The 19,543-nt window shown below is 38.3% G+C and overlaps 1 long non-coding RNA gene across 2 annotated transcripts in view; it reads left to right on the top strand.

The window, feature by feature from the left end:
- LOC106876728 (uncharacterized) overlaps positions 1-19,543 on the top strand; it is a 364,673-nt gene that overhangs the window by 337,621 nt on the left and 7,509 nt on the right. For both annotated transcript variants that reach the window (XR_001410288.3, XR_001410287.3), the window contains exon 4: positions 427-500. This is a non-coding gene — a long non-coding RNA (uncharacterized LOC106876728). The remainder of the gene's footprint in view (positions 1-426; positions 501-19,543) is intronic.

Genomic DNA, 19,543 nt, shown 5'->3' with positions numbered 1-19,543 from the left:
CGCCTGGTGTGCTAACGCTTCTGGCAGCTCGCCACCTTAACTTATATGTTAACAGTTCTGCTAACTCACTACCTTAACTTATAATACCAATGATGAAAAGAAATTAAATAAAACCAGTATATGAGTTTTCATTGCTAAAATGACTCTCCCAAGATGTATCTATTATATATCATTTTGTCATAATTTTCTCTTTCAATATTATATATCATTTCAAACACACATGCACTAACCTGTTTAAAATATTTCTGATACATATTCATAGAAGCACATAGAAGTGAAACTATTTCATGTCATATTCTAATTATAGTTTTTTTTTATTTTATAGTATACTTATTATAGAATAGTATAATAATATAATTATTGCATTTTTATATATTATTATATATTTTTTCCCAAAAGCTTTAGTTTTCTTTCATTTTCTTACAGCAGGCCAGATGAGAAGTAGGCTACATGAGACTTGAGCCATAATCAAGTGGGCTGCACTGCTAAAAATTATAAAGGTAATTTTTCATTAGACATCTCATTCAGAAAGTTCCGTGGGCCACAGTTTGCCCATTAATACAGATTGTCAGTTTGTCTTACAGTATTACTCACCTAAGCAAAGTCAGAACTTTTACTGCTAGTTGTTGCTGTTATTGTTGTTATTTGGCCTCATGTCAGACATGATCTAGCAGGCCTATGATCAAAATCATTCCAACAATGACCATTCCATCTTTTGTTCAGGTTTATTATATTGTAGCTAGAACTACATGTCTATAGGTGCAGGAGTGGCTGTGTGGTAAGTAGCTTGCTTACCAACCACAAGGTTCTGGATTCAGTCCCACTGTGTGGTACCTTGGGCAAGTGTCTTCTACTATAGCCTTGGGCCAACCAAAGCCTTGTGAGTGGAATTTGGTAGACAGAAACTGAAAGAAGCCCATCATATATATGTATATATATATATATATATATATATATATATATATATATATATATATATATATATATATGTATGTGTTTGTGTGTCTGTGTTTGTCCCTCCAACATCGCTTGACAACCGATACTGGTGTGTTTACATCCCCATAACTTAGCGTTTCGGCAAAAGAGACCGATAGAATAAGTACCAGGCTTACAAAGAATAAGTCCTGGGGTCAACTTGCTCGACTAAAGGTGGTACTCCAGCATGGCCACAGTCAAATGACTGAAACAAGTAAAAGAGTAAAAGAGAGAGAGTCTAGTAAGTTAAGCAACCACATAGAGATTTATCGACTCCCTATGAAATAAAATATAATGTACAGACTAATAGTCATTGTAGACAGGTGGAGTGATGGTGAGAGGATTAAAATGTGCAGTGGTTGCAGGAGTGTTGCATACACAAACACAATAACAAACAAAACAACAAGAGAGCCTTTATGAAGTTGTTCATAGTACTAGAAATAACAACAAAATTCTCTCACATCATATTCAACTATCTTGAAAGAATACTATATTGGCTAGATATATAGAAACAAGATGAGACGGTCATGGCTGGAATGCTTCTGATTATGAGTCTGTTACATCAGGGCTGACCAAGTGCTAAACTACAGTACATTGACATGAGCAGGGAAGGTAATAATATCAATGTATGATTTGACATAAAAGTTGATCAGATGTAAGACTTATGCAACTATTTTTCTGATTGTTGCTTAGCCCCAAATGAGGACCAGTTGAGCAGATGTATTATTACAAGCTTTCTAGTCAAGCGTGACCTTCCCAACTTTTGTTTATCAAGAACAATTGACTGGTATGTCTATTAGTTTGTTTTTTTTAAGATGACAAGCAGTAATTTGAGGGAGATTTTGTTGCTATTTCTTGTAAATTAAGAAGACAATGAGTAGAGGGGATAGTAGAGCTAAAGAGTGTTAGTAAGAGATCAATAGCCAGAGTGTTAGAGGGAAGAGTAGGAAGATTGACAGTGATGAGTTAGACTAGACAGATACTAATATTCATTCATTGGTTAGAGCAAAAATAGTAGAGCAAGAAGCTAATTCCTTTGAAATATTTAGTTATTATCCTTTATGTTCTGAGTTTAAATCCTGCTGAGGTTGACTTTGTCTTTCATCTTTCCAGAATCAATAAAATAGATATCAATTAAGGACTTGAATTGCTAACCCTAACCCTCCTCTTTCTAACTCTGTGGAGCTTTTGTTTGTCTTTGTTGTTTTTTTTTGTTTTGTTTTTTTTTGGTGGTGTTGGGTGGATCCTCAATGTTAGAAGCTATTATTATTTCCCTTGCAATGTTTTGATTTCAAATCCTACTGAGATCAACTTTGCCTTCCACTTTTCTGGGGTTCAAGAAATCATGTATCAATTCAGTTTAGTTCTAGGGTCAATTAATTCAACTAACCTTTACTCGTTAATTTGTGCCCTTTTACCTATGTCAGAAAAGATGATTATTTCTCTGGATTTTCTATTGTTTCTAGATAGTTCTAGTTCTGGTTATTTCTCTCAGCTTCCAACCTATGTACTAAAAACTTCTAAAATGCAAAATGCCTATGTAACTATGCCTTATTCTAAGAAAACCAATCATCAAATTGCTGCAGAGAAGTATTTTTAGGATTTTAGGATTTTTTTTTTTTTTTTTTTTTTTTTTTTGGTTAATCCAAACTAACTATTCAAAAACATTCAAAAACAAAGATCTTCAGAGGAAAAAAAAAAGGAAAACATTTTTGGTTATCTTAATATAATTTTAGAGAATAGTTCAGTGAAAAGTCAGTATCTTCCATTTAATACTGTAGATCAATGTACATACTAGACATAATATGTATAATGATTATAATCATCTAATGGTTTATAAAGGCCATGCAATATCAACAATGTTACGTTGTGAAAAAGGAGACTTACTACAATGGACTTGAAATTAATGGAATTTGTTTAGAATAGAAGAGTTATGGCACTATTTTGGACGATAATGCATTGTTAAGTGTGAATAAGATACTGAAGTACACTTAATAAATTGCAAGTCTAAAGTGCATCTAATAACACATCAAAGTGCACTTTATAATGATGATATGTAGATAATGAGGCTTCTTCTGAAGTTCACTATAGAAAGTAGATATGTGCTACTAATAAGAAAATAATAGAATATGATTTACAATGGTTTAGCATATTCAGAAGGAAAATATAGAAAATATATATTAGAATAAATAACAAATACTGAGAAGGTTCTGGAATTACTTTACAGCATCTAGTTTAACCCTTTTGAAGCCAATTCTCTCAAGACTGCACTTGGTTTTGCATACAAACTTTCTTTTAAAATAATCTAAACTACAGTTTTTCCACTGAATTTATTGATAATTTGTGCTCCATATATCAGTTTGATAAGAACAAAGTTAGTTTACGAAATGTTTCATGATTTTTAAAAATTAATTCAAACATAGGCATTGTATTTCAACAGCAATATCTTAATTAAAAGGTTAATAGTAAATATATTTGTCATTTCTTTAAACTTAATCCCACTGTCTGTTTCCCAATCACATGGTTTCAAATTCAATCACATTGCATGGCACTTTGAGTGGATTCGGTAAATGGAAACTGAAAGAAGCCTGTCATTTATGTGTATGTGTTTCAGTATATGTATAAGTGTGTTATTGTTTCCCTCCCATGATTTTGCATGATAGTTGTGAATGAGTATCACTATTATGCAAGCTGTATCCTTCATTTCCAACCTTCTGTAAGAACATGTCTGGTCATGAGAAAATACTACATCACTCAGAAACAGGTGATGATAATTGATAGGAAAGGCATCCACCCATAAAAGTTTTTTCCTCAACAAATTGCATTTACCCCATGCCTGCATGGAATTTTGGATATTAAATGATGATCGCTTGGCCTTTGTGTTTAACAGAAATCCATTCTGTTGCTAACATTCAGGTTAGCACTCTGTTCTAAGAGCAGCTTCCTTGCTCCCACCAATTTTAGAATCTCTTAAAAGAATTATGAGTGCTCTTCTTTCTCTAAGCCATTAAAAATAAATAGGTATAAATGAAAATTTGTGACTTCTTCACCTCAATTACTGGTTTTTAAACTGGGGTGGTAGTACCCAATCAGAGGTGTTGTAAGCTCATGAGGGGGGGGGCAGCAAATGTCGAAGGGGGTAGGGTCCTATGGGCAAAGAGTGCTAGATGTTTAGAGTAGTTGTGATTTTTCTTAGAAATAAACTATTTAAATCATATTTTCAGAAAGATCTTTGTGAGGATTAGAATATAAGTAATACATTATCTAATCAATGAACAGAAACATGACTGATGATGTGCCAAGACCCAGTATTATTTCATTATATAAGTTCACAGTTTCTTTAGTAATTTTCATAAAAATTTAACACAGATATCTAAAAATTTAATCCACACAAATATCTAAAATGAGACACACACTGGATGGGCTGGTATTTGAACATTTAAATCTGGATAATAAACCACTGCACAAAATTATTTTTTGTTTAATTAGAGTAATCTGGTTCTTTTTCTTTTCTTTTTTTCTAAAAAATATACAAGGTGAAAGGAGGTGCCGAGGTACAAATGATTCAGAACTACTGAAATAAATGAAAACTGGTAATTTTCATGCTAAAGGAAAATTATACACATTTCCTTTATTTCCAAATAAAGTATTAAATTCTGACACAGTTGCTTGAATGAAGTGATCTCTATATTTTTAGATTTAAGTTAGCTCTTATAAACAACACTTCCAACTACATTAACTAGAAACTCTCCCATTCATTAAATGTATGTTAAAAGTTAATCCTTTTGTAGACTACAATAGTTAGTGAGTCAGGTATTTAATAACTCTGGTTTCCATAGCATTAAGCAGATAAGACAAATCTCATTTAGAAGGATGCTCACTTGCCTATTGTAAGTTAACTTTACAAGTGCACTGTTATCTATTTTCCAGTTACCTAAATGGAAACATGCAAAGTTAAGTGCCTTGCTGAAGAACAAATTTTAATATTTTTAGCAACGCCCCCACACACACACAAATGCACAAAATAATAATGACTAGAGTTTCACAATCGTTGCACTAAGAACTGCTTGTACAAATTAGTCAAGGAACACTTAATCCAAATACAGCCCACAAATTAATCTAGAAAAACATTACATGATTTATTGAAACTGCCACATTTAATTTACTTTGTAACTGATCAAGGCAGCAAATCGACAGAGATTTTAATACTGAATAGATTGTGTCGTGGTAATTGTTCCAGTTCTCTGCAAATCCTACCAAGGCTAACTTTGCCTTTCAGCGAATAATAAAAAGGTACCAATCCAGGATGATAAGCAGAGCTGTTAGAGGGTCTGGTGAAATGCCTTGCAATATCTGTTCTAGCTCTTTGTGTTCTGATAGCAATGTATGAAACACTAATGCCAATCTATGCCCATAATATGAAAGTTGTAAATGAGTCTCACTGTCATACAAGCAGTGTCATTCATTTCCAATATTCTGCAAAAACATATCTGGTCATGGGGAAATATCACTTTGCTTGGAAGCAGATGAGGGTTGGCAACAGGAAGGGCATCCAACCATGGAAAATTTGCCACAACAAATTCCATCCAACCCATGTGAGCATGGAAAAGTGGACATTGAATGATGATGTGTGTGTGTGTGTGTGTGTGTGTGTGTGTGTGTGTGTGTGTGTGTGTGTGTGTGTGTGTGTGTGTGTGTATCATATGTGTGTGTGTACACATAAGCGGATTCAAATATATCTTTGTTTATATTTCTATTTCATGTGTCATTCTACTGTTGTTACATTGTGTCTTTTGGTAAAGACAATTCCACATGACTCAGCAGTTCAAATCACTGTCTACATCTAAGACCAATATAAATCCATGACAGTATTTAGTTTTAACCCTTCAACTTTTGGTTTAAATCATATTAGAGTTGACTTAATCTTTCATCTTTCCAGAGTCAATAAAACCAGTACCAGTCATATATTGAAATCAATTCAGTTTAATAAATATTAAATCTCCCCTGTAAATTAAGGGCCTCATAGCCATTCAATTAATGAATATTTATTTTATTGTCGCATCAGTTTTTCAACAACAGACAAGAACAAGAACAAAAAAGATTTTAGAAAAATAAAGCAAAAATATATAAAATTGAACAAAAAAAAAACAATTAAATACATTAACCTTTTATTATCAACCTGTCAGAGATTGCCCATGGTTCTATGATACAAGCTTTATGTTTTAAAGAGATCTAAATTAACAACTTCAATCAAAATTTCATGTTAATTGTGTCCCAAAGACTAGCTTCATGACAATGAAGTTGTTTTATAAAATTCTCCATAATTTTAAAAATTAATTGAAATACAGGTGCAGGTACGGCTGCTTGGTTAAAATGTCCCCTTCATAATCTTACCCAAGGTGTCACTGAGCTGCACTTTGGACAAGTGTCTTCAATGATAGCTTCAGACCAACGAAAGCCTTTCCAGTTGATTTGGTAGACTGAAACTAAATAATGAAATCCTCACACTCTCTCTCTCTCTCTCTCTCTCTCTCTCTCTCTCTCTCTCTCTCTCTCTCCTCTCTCTCTCTCTCTCTCTCTCTCTCTCTCTCTCTCTCTCTCTCTCTCTCTCTGTTCAGGGAACATGTATGGCTTAGTAGTTAGGGTATTTAGTTCATGATTATAAGGTCATGAGTTCAATTCTTCATTTCCTGGTGGTACATTGTATCCTTGAGCAAGACACTTTATTTCACGCTGCTCCAGTCCACTCACCTAGCAAAAGTGAGTCGTGCCTGTATTTCAAAGAGCCAGCCTTGTCACATTCTTTGTCATGCTGAATCAGCCTGAGAACTGCATGAAGGGTACATGTGTTTGTGGAGTACTCAGCCAGTTGCACCTTAAATTCATATGCAGGCTGTTCTATTGTGTGATCCTTTCCCTTCATGTTGACATCTTGCACATATTGTAAACAACTGCTGCCATCATACAAAAACAGTTTTGTTCATTTGCAGTATTCTGTGAAATCATTTGCCTTGACTATTGAGCTGTTCATGTTTGAAGAATACTGCCTTGCTTAGAAACAAGAGATAGAAGGCTTGGTGACAGGAAGAGCATTAAAACTACAACAAATGGTGATGACAACAATGATAATGATGTTGAAACATGGTAAGAGTTAAACAGCCTTGTGACATGAAGAATATTTTATGCTATAAAAGCGAACTTTGTGAAATGCACTTTAATATTTCACAAGATAGAGATGAAACTAGAATTATTTGGTTTTGTTTTGCTTGGGGTTTTCGGGTAGAGTAGGTGGGGGTTCAATATCTTGGAACAATATCTGCTAAAGTTTATCAATGCTTAATCTTACTTCTTGAATAACAGATAAAATTTTGTTCCTATTTTCAATGAAGAAATTCTGAGAAAAAATATTAAAAGAGGTGAACTTCCTGATAACTATCAAACAAATAGCTTTGAAAATTAATATGTCCATATAAAATAAATAAATTGCTCAATTTAAAATAAACTGAGAAATTTATACAATTATTATAAAAATACCATTTTATCTAAGATGACTCATCTTTCACTATCTCTCCCTCCTTCTCTCTCTCTTTGTTTCCCTCTAACTCACAATCCCTCTCTTATCCTAATCTTATGATGTGTTAACTTAACTTCCTAAACTATTGAAAGAGCTTCCCCTACACAGTGAAGTGACTTGTTAGAAACAACTAAAAACTTCCTCAAATCTAGAAGAGAAAGTATATAAGATAATGCAGCCTTCCATACAGTATTGCCTTTATAAAGGATAAGATGGTCACATCTGGAATGTCTTTATATGTTTTCTATGGTAGGTGTAACATTTTATAATGTATGATTAAGACATTCAGTTTGCAATCATATGGTTTCAGGTTCAGCCCCATTGCATAGCACTTTTGTTAAGTGTCTTTGTCTACTACTACTATAACCCTAAGCTGACCAATATCTTGTGTGTGAATTTTGTAGATGGAAACTGAAGAAATCTACTATGTATCATCATCGTTTAACGTCCGCTTTCCATGCTAGCATGGGTTGGACGATTTGACTGAGGACTGGTGCAACCGGATGGCTACACCAGGCTCCAATCTAATTTGGCAGAGTTTCTACAGCTGGATGCCCTTCCTAACACCAACCACTCAGAGAGTGTAGTGGGTGCTTTTACGTGTCACCCGCACGAATACGGCCACGCTCGAAATGGTGTCTTTTATGTGCCACCAGCACAAGAGCCAGTCCAGGGGCACTGGCAATATATAAAATAAAAATTTAAAAAATACATATTGAGTACAGGACATCACCAATGAGTGAAAAATACATAAACACACAACGAGAGACAAGTACAGAACAAAATACCAAAAGAAGTCTCACTCCTCCTCAGTTGTTGACTGTTTATTACTATGTGTTCCGTGCTTTTAATGACAAGACAGGAAAACTTCATAAGAAAGCAGCATCCAGAAATTTTTAAATTTAAAAATTTTTTAAGGTGACAAGCTGACAGAAACATTAGCATGCCAGACGAAATGCTTAGCAGTATTTCGTCTGTCTTTCATTGGAAGCCCTCTTTTATGATTTCCAGGTCCTTTGATTGAGAAGAATATTTCACTTGTATTAACCAACTGTATACCTAATTTTGCCATCCTTGTATATGTGTGTGTGTGTGTGTGTATAGCTTTATGTTTGTGTTGGTCTCCACTACTTAACCACTGGTGTTGGTTTGTTTGCATCCTCATAACAGTAATTCAACAAAAGAAGCTGATAGTATAAGTACCAGACATAAAAAAAAATACTGGGGTAGGTTTGTGCAACTAAACCCTTCAAGGCAGTGCTCCAGCATGGCTGCAGCCCAATGAGTGAAACAAGTAAAGGAATAAAAAATAACTTCAGTGAACTTTTTTTTATATATGTTTAGTCAAAAGAGAAACGGCTATACTTATGATCTTTGTAGGTCGTCTGAGGTTCATGTGATTGATGTGGTTAATGTTCACTTTGTACGATGTAAGTTAATATCATATCCACTCCACCATCTCACCTTTACCAAAACTTGATATTTCAAAGAAAACTTTTCAAGAGAATTGCAGTTGATGAAGCTGAAGCTGTTGATACAAATTTATATATATATATATATATATATATATATATATATATATATATAATATATATATATATATATATACATATATATAACTGTCAATGGCAATATACGTATACATACAGAGACATGTGTGTGTGTGTATATATATATATATATATATATATATATATATATATATATTAGAAATATAACATTTCTAAATCTCTCAGAGAGATTTAAGCAGTAGTGGAGCGATAAAGTTATAGTATATTGTCAACTTAATGTGACAATCCCAATAAGGGAACACACTACTGCCGTTTAGCCCTAGGAAGCTGAACCGCTTCCTATCAGCCTTGACACAATTACTGTGTCCTTAAGTTTGCGAAGGGGAGACAAGCTCCCCCACCCAGCCTAGCCAGCATTCAGGGACATGTTTCTGAGTCTTTGCTCGTCATCAGCTTGAAGTAGCCTGCCAGCTGGATAGAGAAGCCTGTTTCGCCTTCGCAAACTTATGTAAATCATAGTGAAGTTCATTCCGCAAACTTAAGGACACAGTAATTGTGTCAAGGCCGACAGGAAGCGGTCCAGCTTCCTAGGGCTAAACGGCAGTAGTGTGTTCCCTTATTGGGATTGTCACATTAAGTTGACAATATACTACAACTTTATCGCTCCACTACTGCTTAAATCTCTCTGAGAGATTTAGAAATGTTATATTTCTAATTTTGCTGATCAGTGACTGAACTTCACTATGATTTACATAAGTTTGCGAAGGCGAAGCAGGCTCCTCTATCCAGCCGTAAAGCTACTTCCGGCTCGTCGTACTGCTTTGAATTGCTTCTGCCTAGTTTAATGAGTTGTTTCTGTCCTTTTTGTTGCTGTTTGGTGTGATTTTTGTCAAGTATCAACTGTTGTTCCTGCGGAATTGCGCCCTGCGGGGCAAAAATTTTCTTTTTTGCTGCTCTCTTTTAGAGAGATAGCAAACTACCATCGTGTAAAACGAAAACTTTTTCAATATGGATAATGAAATGACCTTTCTACTGTGTGATGAGGATTTTCCTCTTTTACAAGAAGAAATTTGTTTTAATAATACACGTGTATTTCAAGTAGACCCAGAAGTAACCAAGGAAGAGAAAAAGGCCAGCAGTTTTTCTTCCGCCGTAGGCGGACAATTTGAAGCAATGGAGGTGATACCCGAACAGTGGTACAAGTACAGAAACCTAATAAGGAAAACAGACGACATAACAAGGTTAATACCGCCAAAGGAAACTATCCAAGAGTTGGCGGTAAGAACCGTTATCTACAAGGTGTACAATTGCAAGGAAAGGCGCATCATGATGATGAAAACGGATGCAATTGAAAAGTGTCTTGCCCCTGTGTGGGAAAAAATAAAATATGTCGGTAGAGGGCCTCGAAATGCTACAGTAGAGGCCCAATTCGAATCCGCAGAAATTGCGAAAGTAGTATCAACACAAACGTTGAAAACCGAAGAGGTAATGCTCTTACCCACATACCTGGGCCGGAGAACTGCGAAAATCACAATAGAAGACATTCCACCCGGGTATGACGTAAACTGGTTGGTAGAAGCGTTAATTTACGACGTGGAGGATCAAGTGGAAGTACTCACAATGAGAAGAAGGAACGCACTCAATTGGAAGGGGCAGGCGCTTGAGCTTATAGTTCTAGCGTCAAACGATACCCTCGAGACCAGACCAGACAGGATATTTATAGGGGAAGGTCTCAGTGCAAGAGTGTCGGTGGAGGGACGGAGGCCCAGATGTTTTAAATGTGGAGAAAAGGGCCACGTGCGCTCCGAATGTGTTAAAATAAAAAAAAACCTAAACAAAAAAAAGAAGTCCCTGCCCAAAGGGAGAAAGAAATACCGGAGAAAACTGAACTTAAAAAAGATGACAAACAAGGAAAAACGAAAACACCGGAAGTCGTAATAGAAAAAGGAAAAAGTAAGGAAGAAGCGGAGTTTGAAGTTGCCAAAAACAAAAGGAAAAAACCCATTGGCCCAGACTCCCCTCCCCCTACAAGAAAAAAAGAAAAAACGCAAAACATACAAGAAATAATACCCTCGTTCACTCCCAAATTGAAACCCGCTCCTAAACCCCCGCAAGAAAGAATTGTTTCGTACACCATCAAAAACGAAGTATTACACGAACTAATAACAAAAAAAAACTATACGATAATGGGACCGATTGAAGGTAAACCGCCGCACATACGGTTGGCGAGGATAAGTGCCGAACACTACGAACAATTCAAACGGAGATATGCTGACGATATTTTTGATGTGAGTCAGCATGTCGTGAAAGAAAAAATTATTTTAAAACCAACGGCTACACCAGTCATAGAAGATACCGGAGGAGGGGACGATGCAAGTCGTGAAACCCCTCCTGCAAAGGTAATGTAAACATTTTTTTCATGGAAGTTAAGATAGGGTGTATAAATGTTCGTGGCCTGGGGTCCAAATGGAAGCAGACATGCCTCCTAGACGACCTCAGGTCGCGAAAGATAGATATATGTGTGGTGACTGAGTCCAAGCTGAACGGCCCACAGGCGTTCTCACCTCTTCTGAATGATTACGAGAAATTTATTTCTCCGAGTCAAGGAAGGAGTGGGGGCGTTGTGGTACTGTTCAAAAAAAGCTTGGATGTACAGGTAAGTGCAGTCTTTCTAGACCCAGAAGGTAGGCTGGTCGTTCTGGATGTGACACACGCGAATAAGCAGTCTTTCAGGTTGGTAGCACTATATGCTCCGCAAGAAAATAGACAAACGGTTTTTTTTCGAGACTTGGAAAATTTCCTAGCGACGTCGAAAACTTTAGTTTTAACAGGAGACTTCAACGCTATTCTCAACGCGCAAGTGGATAGTGGTGGCTCAATCAATAGAAGGGGAAGCCCTGGCCTAAAAAGGCTACTAGCAAGCTATAAACTAGTAGACCGCTATAGACTGGATGAACCGTTCGTTCCACAGTGGACGTGGTCGAATAACGACGGTTCACAGAGGTCTTACTTAGATAGGGTGATTATAAAAGACAGTGATAGGGATATAGTTAGTTGTCCACAATTTCACTGTACTTCCTACACGGATCACAAATTTGTGACATGTAGGATGCAGTTAGCTAAGTGTCATAGACAGGGACCCGGGTACTGGAAGATGAACAAGTCTAGTTTGACTAGTAAAGTCTTCCGTGCTCGGGTGAAGGAACTAGTGCAGAGGGCATTATGCGGAGCCATCGTTAATAACAGATGGTGGTGCGCCCTCAAAAGAGCCATACGTTTAGAGTCTCTTAGATTTAGTAAAGAGCTAAGTTTAGAGAGAGCAAGAGTAGAAGGGAATCTAACTAAGGAATTAGAGGAGGCCATAGTATCAGGCTCTGCATCCAGAGTGTTGGCGGCGAGGTCGGTATTATTCCGTCACCTCCAAGCCAAACACGAAGGTAGTAGAGTCAGGGCTAAGTTACGCGCGGTAGGCAGAGAAGGTATTAATGTTGCCGGATGGGCCCGTCATGTGGAGAGTCGGAGAGGCAGAAATGCTTCTGTGCAGTCTTTAATTGACGAACAGGGGCGTCGGATCGAAGGACAGGAGGAGATGCAGAAGGCCTTTCATCAGCATTTCGCACGGTTGTTTGGGACGAACGGGACGTTGGGCCATGGGGAGCCCTTAAGGGATGTCCTGGCTGACGGACCGCGACTCTCAGCAAGTGAGGTGGGACGTTGTGAAGGGCCGATCACAGCTGCGGAGGTCAAAGAGGTACTGGCAGAGAGCGCGCGGGACAGGTCGCCGGGACTGGATGGTCTGCCCTACGAGTTTTATAGTACAATGCCGGACTTGTTCGGACACTTGCTGGCTGGCGTGTACACGAACTGGCAACAGAATGGGAGAATTCCCTGCTCTGTGAGTCGGGGAGTGGTAACGCTGGTCAGAAAAGACCCGAGCAAGGGGGACCATATCAGTAATTTCAGGCCCATAACTCTACTGAATGTAGAGTTAAAGATTTTGGCCAAGGTGCTAGCAAAAAGGTTGACGGCTGTCGTGGATAAGCTTGTCGGGAGGGCGCAAACATGTGCCATCCCTGGCAGGTCGATCCAGGACAATCTTCATCTCTTACGCTACACCTTAGACAGGGTGGGGAAAGTTTCCGGTAGAGGTGGGGCATTGGTCCATTTAGACCAAAGTAAGGCCTTCGATAGGGTTGACCATCGGTACCTGGCGGCAGTCCTTGAGGCGGCTGGGCTAGGCCCGGATTTCCGCGGTTGGATCAAGGCCATTTATGGTGGCATCAAATCCACGGTTCAGGTGAACGGTTACCTGTCGGAGCCGTTTGAGATCAGGCGTTCAGTCCGTCAAGGGTGCCCCCTGTCTCCGCTTCTGTATGTTCTGTCTCTTGAGCCATTGCTGCGGAGGTTGGAGAAGTTGGGAAGCACCACTAATGAAATCGGATGTGGTAAAGGTGTTTCGGCGTATGCGGATGACGTCACCATCACCGTATCCAAGATGACTCAGCTACCTCGCGTAGCAGAGGCAATCAGAAGATACGAGACGGTGGCAGGGGCAAAAGTTAACATGGACAAGTCTGTAGGTTTGCGGCTCGGCACCTGGAGCAGCAAGCCGATAACGTCCAGTGTTGTTGGACACTGGACGGATGGCCCGGTTAAGTTGCTCGGAGTTTGGTTTGGTCCGGACTCCCAGACGGAGAAAAATTGGAGCGAGGTGACGAACAGGGTAGAAGCGCTATCCCGGACTTGGTCTGGAAGGGCGCTGTCCCTGAAAGGAAGGGCGGAGGTGGTGCAGACGTTTATTGCGTCAGTTATCACCTACCGCCTCACCGTCGTCCCCTGCCCTGATTTGTGGCTAAACAAGCTGGTTCGGATTCTCTTCCGCTTTTTGTGGAGGGGAAAGCCGCTTGTGAGGCGCTCCGTGTGCTGTCAGGAACCGTTAAAGGGTGGCCTAGGGATGCCGTGGTTGTTGATGTGCAAATATGCACTGAGACTGAGGCATCTCTGGTCTTACCTGGATGGTGGTCGGGTGTGGAATTTGCTCGCCGAGGAATTCTTTCCACGACCAGCCTCTCTAGAGGGATTTAAACCCGGTTTAATTAAAAGACAGAAATCGACTGAATGGCAAAAGGAATGCCGGCAGGCACTTGAGCTAATCCACAAGGCGGGTAAGGCCGGCAGCGGGAATACCACCTCTGCGTTTTACAAAGGGTTGGTAGAGTTTAAAAGTGACGACGTGCTAGGAGAGACACTGGGGCTCGATGAGAACCAGCTATCCAACCTGTTTTGGAACACTTTCAGGGCGGGGTATTTGGATAATTACCAAAGATCCCTGAATTGGCAGTGTTTCAGGAATGCTTTACCTATCCACGAGAAATTGTCCAGGCACGGGATTTCAGTGCCACCCGAATGTCCAAGATGCGGGCAGGAGAAGGAAACCATCCTGCACGCTCTTGTTCAGTGCACCCATCTTTCGGAGATGACAATTTACGTCGAACACGTGCTGTCGCACCTAGGAAGAGTACAGCTATCGGCTGAGTCTGTGATTAAGAATGCACCGCCCGCCGGACTACCTAAGGAAGGTGAGGCTTGTTTCCTATGTACAGTCGCAGTTATGAAAGAGTGTGCATGGAGAACTCGAATGCAAGGTATGAAGACAAGAACCTTCATCTCCGGCCCTGGAATGCTATACTATTTCAGGTACCACCTGAAAAGCAAGATACGGCTGGAGAGAAGACACCTGTCTAGAAGAGTATATGAGGAAAGATGGAAGGAAGTAGGAAGGAAGTTGCGAGTGAGCGGCCCTACTTAAAACTTTCCTGAAAAAAATACAAAGGTGTAGACTGGTGTACCCTGGAATTAGGTGTAAACCATTGAAAATATTCAAAGTTTTGTAGAAAAATTTTTAAATATATATATTTTTAAACGTATATTTTTTTTTAAAAAAAAGCTAAAAAGACTCACTAAATGACAATTCTTAAATGTTTGTAGTGTCCTGTATTGTCCCATCTATGTATGATATTTTATTATCGTAATAAAGAGAATTGGTAAGCTACTTCAGGCTGATGATGAGCAAAGACTCAGAAACATGTCCCTGAATGCTGGTTAGGCTGGGTGGGGGAGCTTGTCTCTCCTTCGCAAACTTAAGGACACAGTAATTGTGTCAAGGCCGACAGGAAGCGGTCCAGCTTCCTAGGGCTAAACGGCAGTAGTGTGTTCCCTTATTGGGATTGTCACATTAAGTTGACAATATACTACAACTTTATATATATATATATATATATATATATATATATATATATATATATATATATATATGTATGTATGTATGTATGTATGTATGCAATATAGCCATTGACAGTTCATATCACATAGAAAACAAATTACTGCAACTAGAGTGCTTTATAGAATGTTCTTAAATTATATTTATGAATTAGTGTTGCAAAACTCCTGATGTGAAATCGTATGTTGAAACAGATATTGTATTTTGGGATACTCTACTCTCTTTTCTTTTACTCTTTTACTTGTTTCAGTCATTTGACTGTGGCCATGCTGGAGCACCACCTTTAGTCGAGCAAATTGACCCCAGCACTCATTCTTTGTAAGCCTAGTACTCATTCTATCAGTATCTTTTGCCAAACCACTAAGTTACGGGGACATAAACACACCAGCATCGATTGTCAAGCGATGTTGGGGGCACAAACACAGACACACAAACACACACACACATATATATATATATATATATAACGGTCTTCTTTCAGTTTCTGTCTACCAAATCCACTCAGAAGGCTTTGGTCGGCCCGAGGCTATAGTAGAAGACACTTGCACAGGGTGCCACACAGTGGGACTGAATCCAGAACCATGTGGTTGGTAAGCAAGCTACTTACCACACAGCCACTCCTACGCCTATACAAATATATCAGTAGGTCATTTTTTTTGTGGGGGGGCCAAATAAACATACACACTATATATTTGTTCTTCACTCATTTAATATTTTTCTTATTCTAACCCATCCATTGTCCAGAAATCTTTCATCACACAACTGTGACCTCTTCAGTGACACTTTTCGTTTTTGTGTGTACTCTTGCTTCACTTACTCCATTCCCAGTAAGTAGAGTACACACGAAAATGAAAAGTGTCACTGAAGAGGTCACAGTTGTGTGACAAAAGATTTCCAGACAATGGACATGAATGAGTTAGAATAAGATCAGTAATAAATGAGTGAAGAACAAATATATAGTGTGTGTGGCTGTGTGGTAAGTAGCTTGCTTACCAACCACATGGTTTTGGGTTCAGTCCCACTGCATGGCACCTTGGGAAAGTGTCTTCTACTATAGCCTCGGGTCGAACAAAGCCTTGTGAGTGGATTTGGTAGATGGAAACTGAAAGAAGCCCATCGTATATATGTATATGTGTGTGTGTGTGTGTGTGTGTGTATGTGTGTGTGTGTGTTTGTGTGTCTGTGTTTGTCCCCCCAACATTGCTTGACAACCGATGCTGGTGTGTTTACGTCCCCGTAACTTTGCGGTTCGGCAAAAGAGACCGATAGAATAAGTACTAGGCTTCCAAAGAATAAGTCCTGTGGTCGATTTGCTCGACTAAAGGCGGTGCTCCAGCATGGCCACAGTCAAATGACTGAAAGAAGTAAAAGAGTAAAAGGGTAATGCTAAATCTCACACCCAGGCTGGAATAGATTCTCTTCAACCTTTTGAGTGTGTGTGTCATCATCATCATCATAAGGCATGTTTGTGTGGTTAAGAAATTCACTTCACAACTATATAGTTTTAGGTTCATTTCTGCTGCATAGCACCTTTGTCAAGCGTCTTCTGCAAGAACATTTGGGCTAACTAGTATTTTGTGGGTGAAACTAGTAGCCTATTGTAAACTTACATACACACACACTAACATAAATATACATAGATATCAGAGAGACGAAAACAGGTGTCTTGCTGTTGAGATGTATGTGTGTGTACATGTGCGTGCATGTGTGTTATTTGTCTCCCAGCACTGCAGAATAATGTTATATAGACAGTGTTAAATGCCTGACCATTGAGCAGATCATCATTCAAAAGGCCTGGGGATACTTGGAAACAAGTAGGAATTTGTAACAAGATGGACTATAAAAATCTGACTCAGCAAGTCTTGTCAAATCAATGCTAGAATGGGAAAAATGAATGTTACAACAACGGTGATTAGAATCATGATGAACATCATCGTCAATGCTTTATATCCATTTTCCATGCTGACAGAGATAGAAAGATCATCAAAATCTGCATGAGTTCCTCTTCAGTGTTACTAAACTCCTACACAGTGCAGCACACCATGTTTCTCTTGTATTTTTCATTTGACATGGGTTTTATAGCTTCAATGAATTTTTTTATATACGTTATGCATACCTTTCCTTCTTTGGACACAAAACCCTGCTTGCGAAGACCTGTTGAGGCAAGTGAAATCGAAATCGAAATACTTGGAGTGTTCAAAAACATGTCCAATGTGTTCTGCAGCAAATATAATAATAATAATAATAGTAATAATGATGATGATAATAATAATAATAATAATAATAATAATAATAATAATAATAATAATAATAACAACAATAATAATATTACACACAAATTCACACTCACAGTCTAAGAGTGCTTACAAAAGCCATGGGCACAGCCTTTTCTCCAATGAAAAAAATTTTTTTTTCAATTAATTATTCAGACACAAAAATCACTCATTCACACAACAAAAGATGTAGAAATGTTTAGCTCACAGGAAGCAAACAACATTTTTGATATGCATTATTTCAATTGCTATTTTCAAAATGTACATGAGATATTTGCATGACGTGAATAACGACAACGGGAAGACATTCCAAATTTAAATTAAACATCTTTCTTGTTTTTAACAATAAATGTATCAAAACAGGTTCATTTCACTGAAGAATGAAATAATTACTATGATAATGATGTATCATTTTCTTTAAATAATCTAAGCCTTTAGCATTGGTTGTGACAAGTCTTAACTTGAAATTTTTTGATTATTGCATCTGCTGTTATTTCCCTTCTTTGTTAAGGTTTTTTGATGGCAGCCATATTTCTGTAGTTTTTTTCTTTTTTTTATGTTGTGGATTCTGGTTATTATCAAATAATTCCTTTAATCATCCAAATGCATTGTGTTTGTTACTCTGTGTGTGTGTGTGTGTGTGTGTGTGTGTGTGTGTGTGTGTGTGTGCATTACAAAAACACAGTTGAAGGAATATTTCTGTGAAAGATATTTCAACTCCATTTCATTAATCGGTAACTGTCTTATGAGGAAGATGGAAATAATTGCTTTTAATCTGGGACAAGGCCAGAAAGTTTTGGAGATAAAAAAGCAATTCAGTACCATTAACCCTCAAACTGGACTGGTACTTTTTTCTATATATCCTCAAAATGATAAAAGGCAAAGTTTACCTCAGCAGAATTTGAAATGTAAAGAATGTAATGATGTAAAGAGGTGTAGGAGTGGCTGTGTGGTGAGTAGCTTGCTTACCAACCACATGGTTCCAGGTTCAGTCCCACCATGTGGCACCTTGGGCAAGTGTCTTCTACTATAGCCTCGGGCCAACCAAAGCCTTGTGAGTGGATTTGGTAGACAGAAACTGAAAGAAGCCCGTCGTATATATGGATATATATATGTATGTGTGTGTATATGTTTGTGTGTCTGTGTTTGTCCCCCCACCATTGCTTGACAACCAATGCTGGTGTGTTTACATCCCCCGTAACTTAGCGGTTCGGCAAAAGAGACCGATAGAATAAGTACTAGGCTTACAAAGAATAAGTCTTGGGGTCGATTTGTTCGACTAAAGGCGGTGCTCCAGCATGGCCACAGTCAAATGACTGAAACAAGTAAAAGAGTAAAATAGAGCTGGAACAAATACCACCAGACTTTTTCCTGACATGGAAAACTTGTTGAAGACTGCCAAGTAAAAAAAAAAAAAAAATACATTAGGGTACTGAACTGAAAATCCAAACCCCTTTCCTTTATACCCTACTGGTGTCACATAAAAAGCATTCATGTGAGTGCCATGTAAAGCACCTGTGCTAATGTCACATAAAAAGCACCCACACCAGTGAAAAACACTTGTGCCCTGCACCACATAAAAGCTCCCAGTACACTCTGAAAAGTGGTCGACATTAAGAAGGGCATTCAGCCGTAGAAACCATTCCAAAGCAGACAACTGGGGCCTGGTGTGACCCTCCAGCTTACCAACTCCTGTCAGACAATCCAACCTATGCCAGCATGGTAAACAGACATTAAATGATGGCGCTGATGATGGTGATGGTGGTAGTGTTGGTGGTGATGATGATGATGATGATGATGATGATGATAATTAAGGAGTAAATGTATTTGAGACTTGTGTTTTATTTCCTTGTCTCTTTCCTAACTAAACCCATTGTAAAAGATTATTCATTTAATGAAAGTTTCAGTAATTAAAAAAGTTGACCATTAA

Source organism: Octopus bimaculoides, chromosome 3 (genome assembly GCF_046866305.1).
Source record: "Octopus bimaculoides isolate indiv1 chromosome 3, ASM4686630v1, whole genome shotgun sequence".
Taxonomy (NCBI): Eukaryota; Metazoa; Mollusca; class Cephalopoda; order Octopoda; family Octopodidae; genus Octopus; species Octopus bimaculoides.
This window is presented reverse-complemented; position numbering and strand designations above follow the sequence as displayed.